Source organism: Saccopteryx leptura, chromosome 5 (assembly GCF_036850995.1).
Source record: "Saccopteryx leptura isolate mSacLep1 chromosome 5, mSacLep1_pri_phased_curated, whole genome shotgun sequence".
Lineage (NCBI taxonomy): Eukaryota > Metazoa > Chordata > Mammalia > Chiroptera > Emballonuridae > Saccopteryx > Saccopteryx leptura.
This window is the reverse complement of record NC_089507.1, coordinates 77,124,653-77,143,038: the sequence shown is the minus strand read 5'-3', so window position 1 is coordinate 77,143,038 and position 18,386 is coordinate 77,124,653. Positions and strand designations below refer to the sequence as shown.

At 38.1% G+C, this 18,386-nt stretch overlaps 1 protein-coding gene across 1 annotated transcript in view; it reads right to left on the bottom strand.

The window, feature by feature from the left end:
- Nucleotides 1–18,386, bottom strand: part of BMPR1B (bone morphogenetic protein receptor type 1B) — a 427,129-nt gene that overhangs the window by 344,966 nt on the left and 63,777 nt on the right. The gene's annotated exons all lie outside the window — the stretch shown is intronic.

Genomic DNA, 18,386 nt, shown 5'->3' with positions numbered 1-18,386 from the left:
ACCTTGCCTGAAGCCTGATATCCCTGAGCATTTTGATTCTGTGATCCAGGACATTTCTTTCATTGCTTAAGAGTGTTTAGATGCATTTTCTGTACCATGTAATTAGTATTTTTGTAAAAAAAAAAAAAAAAAAAAAAAAAAAAAGTTGAAAAATACCAACTTAAAGAAAGCAAAAATGTTGTTTTCCACTCACCTTTCTATTACCCAAGTCAAACCTTCTTTCTCTCCCCACATACCCCTCTCCATGACTATTCCTATGTGACTGACATCTAGAATGTCCACTGATCCATAGCCATCCCTTCCTTCATGATTTAGCTTAAGACTTCCAAGACCCCGTCTGTGACACAGTCAGCCCTGAACCACCCTACCCAAATTGTAATGAAGGTACTACGTTTGTTTCTGCTGCACTACTTCTGGCCATCTGTGTTCATTCTATGGTGCTCTGAACCACGGGCCATTTTTTCAGTGTGAAGAAAACTGAACAAAGGTAATAGGATTCTTCACTGAATGAACAATCGGATTTTGTAAAAGTTTCCCTTTCTTCCTGAAAATCCATACTTGAGAATTCATCTTTAGTTTTCCCTAGACTTTCAAAACCTTCAAGAAGACACACATCTATCTTTATCTGTCCTTCTCTTCCTCCTCCTCCTAGTTTCAGGGGAAATGTTCTCTTTTCTGCCAAGAAAAACCATTCAACGTTTTTACTTCGGTAAATTCTTAAAATGATCTCTACCTGCTCTTTTTCTTTTCTTTTTTCTTTTTTACTTTTTTGAATGTGCTACTAAAAATTTTCAATTACTTTTGAAGCTCACATTACACTTTTGTTGCACATCACTGTCCCAAAGGCTACGGGTTTCAAGCCCTGTATCTTATCTCCCCTTTGACCACCTTAAAACCCCTGCAGCCCTCAGGCGGGCAAGGCCTCTCTACTGTATGTAATTCCCTGTTTGCAAAGCGGCTCCCCCCTCTCCTTCTCGTCCACAAACCCTTCCCACCTGCCCTTCTTCCCCTACCTGGTGAAACTGCCTTCCTCCTCTGTGTCCCACTGTACAATTTACTGATTTCTATCGTTGACCCATAGAACCTGACTGTAGATAAGTCCTTAAATTATACCATTTTTAAGGCAGTAAAGTTTTGAAAATTGCAATCATGTAAAAAGCAGTTTCTTTTTATTTTTAATAAGTTGTTTACATTTAAGACAAAATAACCAACTAGCGTATTCACAAGAGGTCTTGCTCAGTCTTATCACAGGCTTATCCAGGAAAAAGTAATAGAGAACTAAGAGTTAGCTAGCTTCTGGCCTTGTGCCCAATTTTCTGAAGTTGGGAATCCCATAAAAACCTGACACCACATCTATGTGTTACCTGCCAGAGGGTTTTGCAATACCAAAAATATATTTAATAGTCTAACGTTTACATCTCACCTAAAATCCAAGCACAGCAAATAAGTATTCTTATTCTTTTTCAGACAGAGAAAGATATATCAAAAGACACTACTATTTATAAATATTACCTTTCAGACATCAGTTTATTCCATGTCTAAAATTTCTTGCATCAAATGTAAAAATAATGAATATAAAAAATGCTTCTCAAATCATGAGAACAAATAACTGTCAATTTTACTTTAAAGTTGTAAGCTGACCCCTGTATTCCATCTTGAAAAAAATTATTAAAAGGTATACCTGATAATGAGTTGTCCATATCAAGAGGAAATAATCATGTGAAATATAATTTTTTATAATTCAGAAATATTTCATTTTTAATATTTAAGAAAAACAGATTTAGGCAGTATAGTACAGTAGTTAGGAAGGTGAGCCTTAAGGTTAGACTACATGAGTTCAATTTAGCTGTCAGACTTCGGGCAAGTCATTTAACTGCTCAGAATAATATTTTTATTTTTTGAGGATTAAATAGGTTTATGAAGACAAATTAAAGAGTTTTAGAAAGTGCTTACTACAAAGTAAATGCCAAAAAAATAAAGTTGCTTCTGCTTCTGGGTCAAAAATATCATTAATCGAGCCAAAATATAAATTGAGCAAATAGTTCCAAAATAGCACAAAAGATAATTTATGCCCTAATATAAAAGGTGCCTTAAAAATAAGAACAAAGGACAATACATGAAAAATAATCAATATAAATGTTCTACAAAAAAATCATGGTGGTTTTTAAATATATGAAAATATATAAAGAAAATGCAAATTAAAACACCAAAGAAATCATTTCTTTTATCAGCTCTGCAAAAGTTGAAGAGTCTGATGACGTATTCACTGGTAGCATACAGGAAAGCGGGCAGCTCATACACCGTGGGTGGGGGTGGAAACCGGACAAGCTCCGTAGTGAACACCTACACACTAGGAAGTGCTTCTGCAGTTCCACACACACACGTGAAAAATAGAAAATGACCGGGAAGCCAAACATTATATCACATCCATACACTGTATTTAAAAGAATTGTATGCTATATGTAAAATAGTGATGCAAGTTTATAAGTATTAATATGAAATGACTAACAACATGTATTAAATGAAAGCAAGACACATCAACAGTGTATATACAGCTACTCCAATTCGTCTATTCATAGCTAATATACATGCGATATACACTGTTCTGCATCATGTGCATATGTGCACATACACACACCAAGTCTCTGGAAGGATGAGCCTGGTTACAGCAACTGTCTCTGAAGAGGACATCTGAGTAGATGGGAAACAGAGGCAGGAGGACACTTATTTTTGTAGTTTTTGAGTTTTGTACCATGTGCCTAACAAAGCCTAATCCCCTAGTAAATTAAATTATTTACTTTTTACAATCAAATTTCTAAGCCTTTTTTATCTTGTTACAACAATCCCTTAATGCATGCATCCACGCTGAAGAATCACAAGGAGGTGAATTATTATTAAAATAATGTCTTTCCATTTTTCCACCAGTCACCCACTTTAAGTGGCTCTCTAGGAAAGATTTTCCCTGAAGTAATATTGGAATGGACACCAAGAAACAGTTTTAGAAACCACTTCGTGTGCAGTTGTATTTGTCATTACCATCCAGAGGAAATATGACGGCTTTCAAGGGACTAGTAATCTCACTTTTTAAGAAATATTAATATGGTTTTAGGAGACAAAATTTTACAGAACAGTTTTATAAAATGTATACTTAATAAATATTTTCAATATAAATTGGCACCTAAAAATGTACCATTGCATCTTTCTGGTCCTATCTGCTTATCACCAAAGAGATTATTCTTCTGACAATGTAAAATGTTTTATCAACAATATAATATATTGCAGTTCTGAAAACTTTTCAACCTTACTGGAAGGTCAATCTATTTTTTAAAGGCATGTCTTTAAGAAAATAATTTTAGACATCGTTAGTATGTACAGGAAATAACTTTGTAGTTGAAGAGCTCGTGTACAAACTGTTGCCCTCCCAAAAAATAGTGTTAATACATCATGTCTTACATTTTAAAAACTGCTTTAAAGCCGCAGCACTCTATAGAAAATTAAAATACCTTATAGAAAAATTTCACAACTGTCCACATAACCAAATATGATGATTCTGACAACCAATAAAAGCGATATGTCTTCCAAAACTTCAAAAAATAAATGTTTGTGTTGGGCAGATAGAATATATTATGCTCACTTTGTTAAAGATGGTGCTGCCCACGTGGAAGACCGTCACCCAGATGATAATATTAGTTGCCTTTCTGGCTTGGGATGGGCATGATTGTATTAATGTGTGTTGGGGGAGGGCTTTCACACCAAAAGGTTTTAAAAGCAAGAGAGATCATGTGTTCTGGGGAACAGTGATTACATTCTAGGAGGAGCCCATGCCGTAGGAGAGCAGAGAAATGCCATGTGGAGGAGAGGAGAAGCAGCCAAGATGGCAGAGTGCTGAAGGAGAAGCCAGTTTGTGTCGAGTTTGTGCAGAGAGAAGGAGATGGGGAACAGCGGTGAATAAGGCTGGTGAGCTAGAAACCTTTGATCCTAGAAATACTCAGATAAGTGAGGGCTTTGGGAGCCCTGAATGGAAATGGAAGTGTTTTCACACTGTGTGTATTTCTTGCCCGCTAGGTGCAAGCTAAGATTAAAGCTAATGGCCCACCAGTACTTGGCTCCGTTATTTCATTACCATCTGTCCAAATCAAATGCGAACCTGCACAGGCCAGGCAGCTGTGATGGTGGTCGCGCCTACTGAGTGCTATACAGTTTGTCAAATGAATAACACCTTATCAAGATGAGGAGAAAAGACTACTTCCTATCTTTAAAGGATATTTTCAAAGAAAAATAAACTGTACAATATTCAGATTCCTCTGAGATTTTAAGAACAGCTTTCCTTAAGAACTGTTGGGTTCAATCAGTGGGAAAAAGAAATCAGTCCCCTTTATTATCAAAATATCTAAAGCAGCCACTGTCACTTCCCTTTCCAGAGTAAAATATGCAGGAGCTGCTAACTGCTGTGTTGGTGATGCTGAACTTTCTGTACTGGATAGTCAGTGATCCAGAAAGTATAAAACACTCCCTTTCTGGTGAACCATTTTATTGGTTCTGGTTCATAAGGTTCTAAACTATAGAATTTCATTTCCTACGCTAAACGCTAAACCTTAATCTCCTAGTGAAACAGGAGTTTAATGCCTTTGAACAGGTTTAATTCTGACCAGTTTTTCATTGCCTATGTCAAAGTTGTTGCAGACTTCAGAGATTCACTCAAAATATATTTTAAAGGGAAAAAGAAAGAATTTCAAAGAGGAAAAAAGCCTCCTTCAGCTTTTCAAAACAAAGTGGGAGGAGGTAGTTTTGAAGTGTGCAAAGCTAAAGGAGGTAGGGAGAAAGAAAGACACGTACTAAAAGTAGGGAAAATGGTAAGACAAGTTTAAGGGGTAAACAGGGGATAGAAGAAAATAAGGAAGACGACATATCATGAATACTACCTACGGAAGTGATCTGCCTCCAACAGAATAGCTTTGGCATCCAACTTGTCCTGATTCTAAATGACTTCCTGCAGGCAACTGCCTCAGGGTGATCACCTGCAGACACACCCCTGGGACACAACTGTGCCTCCTACAGCCCCCAGCAGCCAGGGAAAGCTGTTGGAGCTGGCCCTATTTCGATGCCCACGTATAATGGGAAATGACTGGCAATGTGTCAAACTACGATGAGCATATTTCAAGCACAATAACATTTTATTCCATTTTGCACAGGTTGCAAATATAAAAGAAAATGTTTCATTTAATCAACAAAAGCAAACATTACAGTGTGTGTGGGTACTTCTCAAACACACTTGCATACGGGGAGGCATTTACCTTCTCAAGTTTCAAGTTCAAAAACATCTACTCTCATGTATCAGGATTATCTGGTACTTGTGTTTATAATACTCAAATATGTCTAATACCCAAATGTACATAGGGTGATTCATTTATTCATAATATACTGACTTCCTCCCTCACACACTCACCAAATATTTATTCTGTGCCCACTATGTACTCAGAACAGTTGTGGGTCCATAATACGCAATGATGTGGAGAGACAACAGATAACCCAGCTGTACCATTATAAGCTGTAAAATTTCTGTATGAAGCACAACCAGGGTAGGGAGAAGGGTGTTTTTATATTTATAAGGTGATGGAAAATGATTTGACTTTGGGTGATGAGTATGCAACATAATTAACAGTTCAAATGCTATAGAAATATTTACCTGAAACCTATCTACTCTTATTGATCCATGTCATCCTGTTAAATTTAATTTTCTCAATAAATTTTTTTTAAAAAGAAACACAGCCAGTAACAGGGGCAGCATCTATTAATAGTTTGTGGGTGTGGAGTGCTAATGGGAATATCCGGAACTTCAGGCTAAGCATATGTGCGCCCTTTGAGCTAAAATCTGAAGCATGAGAAAACGATCAGTTGGCCAAGGGAGGATGAGGAAGGGAGCGTTTGAGCAGAGATAATAAGAAACAGGTACAGAATCCACCAAAGATGGAAAAGAAGTGGACAGCGCTGTGGGAAGAAGAGAAGTGTGGATAGTGGCCGGATAAGGGGGCTGTTTTATGGGCCTTGTTAAGGGTATTTTCTTTACTCGGAGAATCATGAGAGTTGATTGAAGGTCAAATGAAACATGATAACTTCTAATATTTATTGCTGACTGATTATATTCCAGGGACTATTCTATGTACTTCATACTAATTAACTATTTTAATCTTCATAACAACTCTATGAAGCAGGCCTTACTTACACTTATATTTTAAAGGTGATAAACTCAGTAATGCACAGAAAAGTTACATGACATGCTTGATGTGCGTGCAGAGTGGGCATGGGACCTCTCCAGTGTGACGTTGATACCCCTACCTTTCTACACAAGACCAACCTGATCATACAAGTAAACCATCTGCTCCACAAAGCAGACAAACCTTTTCAATCAATCCTTAGAGCTTCTAGTTAACTGGAGGAATGGTGTCTGAAATAGATAAGTATTTATCTCCAAGTAAACCAAAATAATGGTAATAATGCATAAATACATACATACTTACATCAGCAACAGCCACCTCTGCAATTTCAGACACAGCAGTATCTAGCTGTAAACTTCCCAAAAGGAAACCCCAGTAATAACAGTACCTAAAAACATTTTTTTAAAGGGAGGAATGAGGAATTTCAAATTATAAACTACACAGAATCAAATCCTATATACGATGATGATAATTAACATGTAATTAATAAAAATGAGGGATTCAAAAATATATATATACTTTTTTTTTTTGAGAGAGAGAGAGCGAGATACAGGAACATCAAGCTGTCCTGTCTGTGCCCTGACCGGGAAATCAAACCGGCAACCTCTGCACTCCGTGAGGATGCGCCAACGAAGCTAACCAACCAGGGCTTAATTTTTATTGATTTTTTTTTTGAAAGACAGAGAAAAGAGAGGGGAAAAAAGCATTACGCTCAATAGTGCATTTTTGGCTGCTCCCCAAGTATGCCCTAACCAAGGATCGAACCCACAACCTTATTTTAGAACAATGCCCCTAACCAACTGAGCTAACCGGCCAGGGCCTTCAAAAATATTTTAAATATTGGCATTTTATTTTTTCTTTTTTTAAACACTTTATTTATTCATTTTAGAGAGAGAGAGAGAGAGAGAAGCGGGAGGAGCAGGAAGCATCAACTCCCATATGTGCTTTGACCAGGCAAGCCCAGGGTTTTGAACCCACGACCTCAATGTTCCAGGTCAACGCTTTATCCACTGCACCACCACAGGTCAGGCTAAATATTGGCATTTTAATGTTAAGACTAGACTTATTCACACAGTATCTATGGCTTATTTATCTAAAAAGACAGTTATATTCACAAATAACACAATACACTGAAGCACATAAATATGTAAACACACATACAGATAGAATTCTATAATCACACATCACATTAACATTCCTGAAAAAAGTTTTTAAGTCATAACTATTTTTAATATTTTTTCTAATTTTGTAGTTTTCCTTTTGAAAGATGTCTGAATAAATAACATTATTTGTTTCTTGGGGAATTCATAAAAATTAAAACATATGCAAGAGTTATTTAATATAAACATTCTTTTTTTATTATTATTGAGAGGCAGGGAGGCAGACAGACTCCCACATGCGCCCTTTTGGGCAAACAAGTGTGTTAGGCTCGCTCGCTTGTTCTTTGTCTGATTGGTGCATGAGCACGGGGCAGCACCACGTGTGAATAGTCTATGTAAGGCTGCAGGTGCTTGACCTCAGGGGTCAGACTGTAGGTTGTGGATTGCTGGCTGCCATCGGGAGGACCATTTCTTTCTATTGTTTGCCTGAAAAGGGGTTTTTCTACCCTGGCCTGTTTGCTCCTCAGCCCAGGGAGAGAGGAAAGCAGTTTTCTCATCCTACTTGCTCGTCCACCTTTGCAAGACTCTAATAAACAGAATGGCCCACAATTTTTCAGTTCCACAGTTCCTTTACCACCTGCCCAAATTCAGTGTGAACCTGCATGGCCACAACCACCAGACTTACATACCCCAACGAGGATCCACTCAGCAAACCCCCAATAGGGCAATGCTCTGACCATCTGGGGCCACTGTTCTGTTGCTTGGCAACCAAGCTATTTTAGTGTCTGAGGCAAGGTCATAGTGCCATCCTCAGCACCTGGGGCCAATTTGTTCAAATGAGCCATGGCTGCAGGAGGAAAGAGAGGGAAGGAGGGAGGGAGGGAGGGAAAGAGAGAGAGAGAGAGAGAGAGAGAGAGAGAAGGGGGAGGGGTGGAGTAGCTGCTCTTGTATGCCCTGACCAGGAATCAAACCTTAAACTTCCATACACCAGGCCAACACTCTACCACTAAGCCAACTGGCCAGGGCCATAAATGTTTTTTTTTATGCTAGTCTATTACTCCATAATATATAATTCCATCATCACATAGTTATTACATTTCAGTTCTAAATTTTTTAAATTCAGGATTATTATGGTCTTTGTTTCTTCTGCAAGTCAACCTACAAAAGACAGATGCACTGAATTTTATCATTCATGATGATATGCCCATTGTTCACAGACATTCTTCCCAACTATGTAGTTTTTCCCTCCCAAATTTAGAAATGCATTAGACTATTCCAGTGCTATTTTTTAAGTTAACTACTGTGCAAAATAGATAATTTCACATATCACATCATAATATATTTTAGTCTACATTGCTGCTGAGGGAAGCTTCCATAATGCCCAAGGTCTAGACTGTGCGCCCCTCCTTTGCCCCTGGCATCTTGGACTACTTCCCAGGAGCATAGCACTCCTTACACAAGACTGCGTCCTGGCCTCTACCTTCCCATACATCACAAACTCCCACATAGTCAGCACTGGATTTAGCAATGCCTGTGCAGCACTTAGCACAGTGCCCACCGAGCCTCTAGTAAGCCAGTAAGTAATTGTTGAAAAATTTCCTAAGAGCAACATCATAAGGAAATTATGACCTACTGGAATAAACAGAGAATAAAGAAATTTAAAAAAAATGATAAAGGCAAAGCTTCTCATGAAAATTAAAAACCTGACAAATTCTTCCTAATCCACAATATGCAAGTGTGCACTTCTTCACTTTATGGAAGTATAAATCTGAAGTACATAGGGTGTGGTATATAAGGTCAGATGCATAATCTAAAGCTAATCCAACTCCACTTTTACTAAATCCTGAATCATAAACTTTCAACACCTTTTTTATTCTACCACACCTACTCTACTTGGCAAGAACACATTTACTTTTTTTTTCCTTTGATGAATTCACACACACACACACACACACACACACACACTGCATGAAAAGTTGAGACCTAAACATCGCTACTCAGAACAGAATACTGGCTTTATTTTAAAAGTATATATTTTAAGTTCATTGGAACTTCATTTTCCTAACTGTGTTCCAGGAACCCGGTGCAGTGGTTTTCACATACATCAGTCACCTGGAGGGCTTGTTAAAACACAGACTGCTGGCCTCCCCTTCAGAGATTCAGATGAAATTGGGGGACGGGTCCTAGATGACAGTGGATGCTGCCCATCCCAGGACCACATTTTAAGAACCAATACGCTAGTGTGCTGTTACTACATGTTCGTAAAAGGAAAATATCCATTTTCAAATATTGTTACTGAATGTTACATAGTCTGTATGTCCTCTTAAAATCTCCCTATACACCTTAGTACATTAAAAGCTCTGAAAAATGTTCTGCAGTAAATGACATTTTTATCAAATGTGTATCAAACAAAATTGTTTAACCCTGAAATCCTTTAACCAAAGAGCAATTATTAACATCTTACCATGTTCTGTGGAATACACTTGGGAAAAATTAACATTTGACTCTTTAGAACTTTGTCTTAAAATATATGTCAGCAGAAAAGAATTTCAACCTTGGAAATAATCCAACTTCTTACTATGTATGAATCCTGTCTAAATAAAATAACATAATCTGCATTTCAGATCAGGTGTGGGGAAAACAGCTGTGTTAGGCTTGCTTGCTGGATTACTAGCTGCAAGCACTTTGTACAATTAGTGCAAGAGTAAGTGACAGCACTATTGTAAGGCTGTAAGCGCTTCCCCTCAGGGCGATGAGATCAGATCCATCCTGCCACTGTGAGATTTGAGGTAAAAATTGTTTCCTTATCCCTTGCCCTTCACTACCAAAAGCAGGTTTTCCTTTGCCTTTTTTCTTTCTTATTTTGGCTCATCTGTCTGCGAGCTTCCAGTAAATTGGTATGGCTCACTGTTTTCTGGCTCCACAGTTCCTTTACCTTCTGCCCGAATTCAATGCAAACCTGCATGGCCACAACCACCAGCTTCACATCAAGCATGGTTCATCCAATCATGAATATACTTTCTTGCAGTGCTAACTTTTGTACCTCGTGGTGGGGTGTGGTGTGAAATAAATATAAAGGTCTCACAATGCTTCAATCAACAATCAATTAAAAGAGCCCTGGCCGGTTGGCTCAGTAGTAGAGTGTCGGCCTGGCGTGCAGGAGTCCCGGGTTCGATTCCCGGCCAGGGCACACAGGAGAAGCGCCATCTGCTTCTCCACCCCTCCCCCTTTCCTTCCTCTCTGTCTCTCTCTTCCCCTCCTGCAGCCAAGGCTCCATTGGAGCAAAGTTGGCCCGGGTGCTGAGGATGGCTCCATGGCCTCTGCCTCAGGTGCTAGAATGGCTCTGGTTGCAACAGAGCAACGCCCCAGATGGGCAGAGCATCGCCCCCTGGTGGGTGTGCCGGGTGGATCCTGGTCGGGCGCATGTGGGAGTCTGTCTGACTGCCTCCTCATTTCCAGCTTCAGAAAAATACAAAAAGAAAAAGTTACACATAAGTTAACATTATTTTGTATTTGAAATACTGACAGCCACAAATCTACATTATTTGTTCACATTTACTTATAAGCATGAAATTCTTATAGCAATGAAAGACCTTAGTATGCTTTGGTTAAAAAATATTTTCTCACGTCTGATCTTATTATTTACAAAGACCTTGTGTGAAACTGTATGGCAGGCATTTCTCTCTCTGCATTACCATGAGTTAGTTCACTAAGAAAAGGAGCAACAGGGTGAGTCACCAATTTATGGAACTAAGTAACAACATGTCTTTTGACTCATGTTCCAGTCATGTCTCTATTACACTGCACGGCCTCAGCGGTAACTCTTATACTCATTCCAAGCAACTTTTCTTCTTCTCCTTTTTCATCACAAAGAATGCATCTGAAAAGATGTACATCTTCAGAATCTTTCACACTATAGTGAAAGACAGACACATTCAAATAGGGCTGTATTAAAAGCTAGCATGGCCTGGCTGCCATAAGAACAGCAGGAACGAACTTCTACAGGAATCAAAAGAAAGAAAAGATGTAATTCTCAATGAAGGCTCCTTTAAATATTTAATAGGATTTAAAGAATGTCACCTCAGGGAGGGAAAAGATTTTTGTCTGTTCCAGGTACCAATCCAGTACCTAGCACACTATAGTTATTCCATATATATTTGTTGAATATGTGAAAAATTTGAGACTGAGAGGCAGTAATTTGAAAATAGCACAGAAATACAAATAATATATTGGAGAGAGTTTAGACCTTTATATAAACTTTACATCTAAGGATTGTTTCTATCTCCAAAGGGCAATATGAACTTTATATAACATAATCATACTAATGTCGAGACTAATGTTTAAGTGGAACTACAACTTCAAACTCTTATCCTACAAGAGATGCTTTTGCTGCCCGAGTGTCAACCAATACAACCAGAGACAGTGAGGGGCTGCAAATGGGGTAAAGAGAACACCTGTTACACAGAATGTCATTTTTTTTTTTTTACAGAGACAGAGAATCAGAGAGAGGGATAGATAAGGAAAGACAGACAGGAACGGAGAGAGATGAGAAACATCAGTCATCAGTTTTTTGTTGTGACACCTTAGTTGTTCATTGATTGCTTTCTCATATGTGCCTTGACTGTGGGCCTTCAGTAGACTGAGTAACCCCTTGTTCGAGCCAGCGACCTTGGGTCCAAGCTGGTGAGCTTTTGCTCAAACCAGATGAGCCCGTGCTCAAGCTGGTGACCTCAGAGTCTTGAACCTGGGTCCTCTGCATCCCAGTCAGACGCTCTATCTACTGTGCCACTGCCTGGTCAGGTCAGAATGTCATTTTAGAAGAGTATTCATTGAATGAGCCAAATTAGATTATATTTCATATTAGAGAAATGACTTCCAAAAACTCATAGATTGGATTTTCTTAGAATTCAATATTTTTGGTTTATTTTTTATAATTATATCATTTAGAAAGTAGGAATATGCCACTTTAATTATGTAAACTACTTTCTGTTCGGCAAATCATATCAAAGTTACTATATTTTAATTCCTACATTACACTGGCAAAATTTTTACTCTTAGAAATATAAGAGTTTTTTTTCACTGACATCTCTAAAACTAATATAAAAGTATTGAGTTTAGTTTCAACAATTTAATATTATGACTATATATTTACCTTTCCTTGTGGGTAGGCAGAATAAAGTTTTTCCTAAATTACTAATAACAGAGACTCTGACAGGAGGCAGGGTAACGATTATGCATCTGTTTCCATTTTTATTATTGTACAGAACTTTCCAGATGTTCCTCCTTCACTTGTATTCCCCAAAGAATACATTTACTAGGTTCCCTTTATAATCACCTTACTAATGGTAAGCGTAACTGAATTTAAAAGGGGGGGGGGCGGGAGGACTTTTAATAGGAATCTCAATGATTCCATAGTTTTTATATTACAAGAAAATCTAAACTCCACAAGAACAACATCCCTTATGAAAATGGCTTAAACAAATGGGAGCAAGGACACAGCAGAAAAGCACAGTGGGGAAGAGAACAAAGTGAACAGGAAGTAAATCTGGAAACAGTCTGGCCCCTAGTGAGCTTTTTATGGATGTTGAAAGAAGATCCCAATGTTGCAGGTGTGCAAATGGCTGCCACTTGACAGAAGAATAACATCTGCAATATCCCTTCTTCAACCCTGATTTAACCTCGACATTCTTCACAAGCTATAACTCTACTGCAAATAGACTGCAGCCAAAAGCCTCCTGTGAGATTTCTATTTAGTTCATATTTAAGTAACTAACGTTTCATTTACGCTTCACAATGTATTCTATTTTTTCAAACATCTAAGTTCCACATTCAGTCAATTCATTTATCTCTTGACCGGCTATTATCAAAGGGAATAAGAAATATGATTTCGTATTCTTTTCCTACAAATTTTAAAACTCTTTTTCACAAAAAAACAAAAATAAACTTTTAGATCCTGCCCCGGTAACCAATGGCATTGCAGAGAAAGTGGCATCGAGGCAAAGGCATGAAATGAGAAAGAAATGTTATTGTGTGCTTGGCTCCAAAGTTTAGATAACCAGGACAAAATTTCCCTTTGTTGTAGTATTTCTTTTATTTCTCTACAAAAGTAATAAATATTTATCAGATTTTATTTTAAAAATTTTTCAGTGATGTGCAATGAAATACGTTCTGTTTCCATATTCGGCAAAGCACTTTGACATTTGTGTAGAAGCAGTATAAATTTATCACTATAGTAGCCACTCTGATTTACTCCCCAACATCTATTTCAACCACATGATAAGCATGAGCCAGTCACTGTCATCCATTTTTCTTGTCAATGATGATTTCGGAATGGGCAAGTGGTCCCATTCTTGTCAATGATAAGAAAGGACAAGTCTCTCCCAGGGCTCTGGGAAAGATGTCTTCCGTCCTAAGAAAGAGGCAGAAGAAATAATGGCACCTGTTCTTTCTCGTAAAATGCTCTCATAACTGAAGGTGGTATGTGATGTTAATAGCCAGACAATAAGGCCAACATAAAAGTCAGAGACTAGAAATGAACCAACACCAAAAAAATCCAAGTCTGCTCTTAAAGTATTGAGCCTCTCTCTGGAGCAATCAGCTCTGGTACCACCCTACCCAGAACCCCCTTAGGAGAGATTATAAACTCCTTCCTGTTCAAGTTAGTTTGATTTGGAATTTTCTCTTTGTATGCGAAATTATTCTGCCTGAATAATGAAATAAAATGTCAATTTAGATTAGTTAAAATGACTCAAAGAGTCCATTCGGATTTACAACATTCAGTAACAAAAGTTTTGTAGAAAATACAAACTATCAGTAATTTGAACATTACATATAATTTGAAATTTAATGACCAAAATAAAAACTTACCTAATATTAAAATGTTTTTACTCAAAAGTCTACCACCAGTGTTCCCCTACTATTCTCCTCATTTAACAGAAATGTCTTTTGTGACTCAACCATTTTGAATAAGGTTCATATTTCTCTTCTTTCCCCAAATAAATGTTTTCATTCTCTCAAACAAAATTAAGTCTCTAAACATCACATAAAAAGAGCTGTGATTTTATAATTTTTTGGATCTAATAAGATTTTTAGGAAATAACTAGGACATTTAAAAATGGATTCATTCCAATATCACATAGATGTACTTGGGGCCAACTGACAAAGCAGTTAAAGCCTGGACATTTCATAGGTGAGTAAGATACCTGCGCTTTGTTCACACACTCATGGTACACTAAAAAACTCAGTCCCAGAACAGACAATCACCATTTCATAATATAAGGGTCACCACAGAGCTGTGTACCCACCCAAGAAAAAAGTATCTTCTTAACAGGGGAATTCTCAAAGAAAGAAAAAGTTATGGTGAAGAAGGTATCCACAGCTTCCCGCTGAATAGAAAAAATGATGAGGCTAATTAGAATTATATGGTAATTTAATGTATCAATATCCAAATAGTAATGCTTTAAACTGTTTATACACTTAAATCAGCAGCTCTGTTATACATGTGATTTTACTTCATTACAATTCTGGAAGAAATGTAAACACCAAATGCACCTTTCAACTCTAAAAACTAAAAGGACACCAAAGATAGTCTTTCATCTGAAGGCTGCTTAGATAGGCACATCTTACCTTTCCCCTATTTCATATTTCAGGCAGAAGCCAGCCCTGGTAAATAAATGTAAGGTCTGTTCTTAGGCATTACAGAAAGTTTGGGCTGTGTGAGCAGTAAAGGACTCTCTATGTACTGTACATAAATGTATGTAATCTCAGGTCTTTTTTATTTTTTCTTCATAATTGTAACGACTATTTCCTTCTCCTCTGCAAGTTGTCTCTCAGAATCACTTTCCAGCCACTGGTCCCCCAAGTGGGGGCAGAGTTCCTCTAAGAACAGATTTGCCCCCAACTTTTCCCTGTCGCTCAGGTCTCTTTACCCAGGGAACCTGGAAGCCCATCAGGAAAGAAGTATGGAAGAGAAGGGAACCAGAGCTAATTTTCCATGAGGTCGGTTTTCCCACCAACCCCTCAACAGCAAAGAACCCCTTCCCGCCATCCACGCCACTCTAGTTTTAACCAAAGTTTTGAAAAGTAGCTCCGTCTCGGAATTCTTTAAAACCTTACGCCGCTCTTCAGTGAGGCAAGTTTAGGATGTGAGCTGAGAAGGGGCGCCGCACCCTCCCTAGGTAACAGATGACTTCAAAGTATTTCAACTAAGCGTCTCTAAGAGTTTCTGGTTAACAGGAAAGCTTACAGCAGGGCGCCAACAGGGGCTGCCTGTAGAAATGTTTGCCAAACGCTGATACCAAAAATTAACTTGAAAATACTTATTTTTTTCCCCGTGAATGCCTTTTTCACTAGGAGGCAAACATATTTTTTCTACTTAAAGTACACATCATCAGAATATGACTTCCCATTCAAACGCAACCATCCTTCAGAGTCTGGCTGACAGGGAAGACACCACAGCACTGCGGAATAGAACAATGGACTGCAGAGTGCCACCAAGACGCGCCGTGTCCTTCACAAGGGCTCAGCAGCTGGTGAGGAAATGAAATGCTGCCGCTCAGGGGACTCAGTAGGGGCACAGGTCCACCGACTGCCTGGCTGACAGTGCGTTCCTGGAATGCATCCAAGCTAGGCATGTAGGTATCATGCCCACGGCATTGACTCCTATAAGCCTTGGGGACTCCCCTCAGCCCAAACGCAGCTGCAAAGCTGCTACAATTACACCCTCCCCAAGTTCGTTTTATCTGAAGAGGACAGGGAAGAGGAGGCAAGCCATCTCCTATTTTCTCTTAAACAGGGCAGGGCAAACATAGCTTTACAGTTCTTCATTCGGAAAATAATATAATGATCAATAAATAATAATACAAGAAGAAACTCTGTGTTTTGCATACTCCCAACTGTAACCCTACTTTTTCCCCACCCTGTATTTCTTTCCTTTCTTTCTCTTCTACCCCGTCCATCTTCTTTCTTATTCTTTCTTTTCTTTTTCAATTTCCCACTATTTTTTCCAACTTATACCATTACCTAACTGTCCAACCACCATTAAATATGCTCAATGTGCCACAAACTAAGAGTGGTCTCTAAATTCTAGGAGCTCAAAGTCCAGTATTGAAGAATCAGACAATTGAGCAATCACTGCACAATAAAATAAGTGCTGCCGCAGAGCTGTGTACCAGCACACAGAAAGCAGTGTCTCCTTAGCGTGGGGGGGGGGGGGGGGAGAACGGGAGATAGCAGATTCAAGTACTTGAACAGGTACATTTACACAAGCAACCCATTCTTTTTTAAGCTAGCTGCTGACACATGGCTCCACCCAGGCCACAAGAAGAAAACCTTTATGAACCCTGTCCTTACTACACTTATAATTACATCCATGGAATTTAGCACTATATCTTATTCTTTCCTATATCCACTTTGCCTACTGCAATGCCTCACAAACAGTAGGTACTACAGTGTCTTATGGAATTCACTTCAATCATTTACATGTACTGTTTTTACTGAGCTCTTACTGATTTCAGTTGTTTCAAGATCCTCACCGGTAGCAACCATTTCCAACATTATCTTAAGCCAGACCTTAACACTTTTCTATGAATTCTGATTAGAGTTTAGATTTTTGAAGGTTTTTTAAAAATTATATATATATATATATATATATATATATATATATATATATATATATATATTATCTAGCTAAAATTATTTTTTGAGAAAATTCTGCTATCAATAGTTTTAAATCTTCATTTTTGTTAGTATTGAACATCAAATATGCTAAGTAAAACCTCCCTCTTAAGTGCTTACTAATGCTTACTAGTTTCAGAATACATGGTTTCAATTAGTAGGTTGCAACACCTTTTGGCTTTATTTTCGCCACAATTTTCTGTGGTAATAAATTTAATTTCAAAAGAAAGTAGCTATAGATTATGGAACCCAGTATAGCTGTGGAACACATAAATGAGTCTCAGTCAGCTTTAAAGCATATTAAAGAGAGTTGTGAAATATATGTGTAAACATGAAATTCTGAAGTGTTAATCCAGTGACACTTAAGTATTGGTTCCAGTTTATAAACAGATTCCTTTAAAGCTTCTAGGCAAACCTGAGGAATCACAATACTGTGCCCTGTCACAGCTGGTAAGAGTTAAAGCACATTGTGCACTCTAATGATCTCTCTTAGAATCCATTATTCTAATTATTAAGAATTCCATATTTTTGAAAACTCCCAATTTTAACAACACATGTTATTTGGTTGAAGTTCATGCTAAAAGTAGAATGGATCAGGTTCTTTTTCCTAATCAGTTTAAATTTACCGCTTTTAATATATGAAGCTTCTGAGTATAAATTACATTATGTATCGACATGATTTTGCTAATGCCTATAGGAACTGAAAATAGATTTACATTTCTGACTTTGTCATTTGATGTTTTACAACCTGAGTTGAGAAGCCTAAACACAACAGCTCTTTGAGAATAAGTTAGTCTCCTTAGAAGTCCTGATGGCTTTCAAGTACGCAGAGAAAAGGCTTCTGTTGATGATGCGAATCATTGCTGTAACTTTAATGAGAAAAATGTTTTAATCATAAGGCATTAAGTAATTTAAAACACTTTTTCATGGAATGGTCTGCAGAGTCCTGGGAATGAACAATGAACAAAGCGCTCCCCCTGCCCTGGAGAAGTTTACAGTCCCACTGAAAAAGCAGCCCAGCAATCGGTTTCCATCCATTAGTGAATGGCTCCCGATTCGGGAGCTCCGTAAAGCCCTCCAAGAAAACAAAGGTTTATTGTGGATGGCATATATAGCCCCGTGCTTTTGCAATTCATTTCATAATGTATTTTTCTGGTGAAGTTAAACCATACACTTTGGAATCAGACCACCTAACTCAAATCCCTAATCCACACAGCCAAGCTCTTGCATCCCAGAAAGCTTCCTCTCGCATCCCTGACCTCTTTGCAGAGACACATAATGAAGAGCTCCACGGGTCTCACTGGGGGAGGGGCTGAAATAATACTCTGTACAACAAGATACAATTCCCAGGCTTCAAGGATCTTACAGTCTTGTCATAATTCAATTTGTCAATTTC